The following is an 808-nucleotide window of genomic DNA, read 5'->3' as shown; positions in this document are numbered from 1 at the left end:
ATTCATAATAAGTAACATTTGATATTTTGTATATTTTAAGTAAATTATTGTAAACTTTGGATTCTTCGAAATGGAGTCATTACCAGCAGCAATGAGTTCCTTTCTTCAATGAAATTTAGTCATAATTTTCTTCCTGCAACTCCTGGTAGAAGAGTTGGTGAAGTAAAGAAAAGTAAAAGTTTTTGTTGAACATGTAAGAATCGTAAAATTCTTCTAAATAAACCATTTACAATTTATTTCTTTAGTTAAACTTAATATTTCTTCACGTGTATCACATTTTATTTTATTAACAGTTGCGTATAAAGACAAGTGGTGGTTCCAATAAAAAAACATGTGTGGGTATCCGAGATTTTTAAACAAATTTACCCTTCAATTCTATAATCAATTTTAGTTAATTCCATGTTATTAAAATTTATACTTGGAACCTACTGAACAATTATAAATTTTAAACTTTGCAAAATGGTATAGATTATTTGATAAAATTTTAAGTTTTAAAATTTGAAATTGTAAATATTATTTTGTACAAGTTAATAATAATCGCTATAAATTATGATTCCTTTAACAGTTTGAGCACCACGAATTTGTAAAATCATCGATATTGCATTTTACATTACATTAGCCTGATTGTAAACTTCATTCAAATAATTTTATATAAATATTTCATAGTTATAACAAATTCGGATTTTCAAAGGTATTAACATTTGAAGTACAAGCGTCGTTGAAAATCAAATGAAAGTCGAGAGTGAAATATTAACAAACATTAAACTAGAAAAATTAATATAACAATTTCAAACAATAAATTGTTCCA

The sequence above is a fragment of the Habropoda laboriosa genome, unplaced genomic scaffold (genome assembly GCF_001263275.1).
Source record: "Habropoda laboriosa isolate 0110345459 unplaced genomic scaffold, ASM126327v1 scaffold40, whole genome shotgun sequence".
Classification (NCBI taxonomy): domain Eukaryota; kingdom Metazoa; phylum Arthropoda; class Insecta; order Hymenoptera; family Apidae; genus Habropoda; species Habropoda laboriosa.
Note: the sequence above shows the minus strand (reverse complement) of the source record.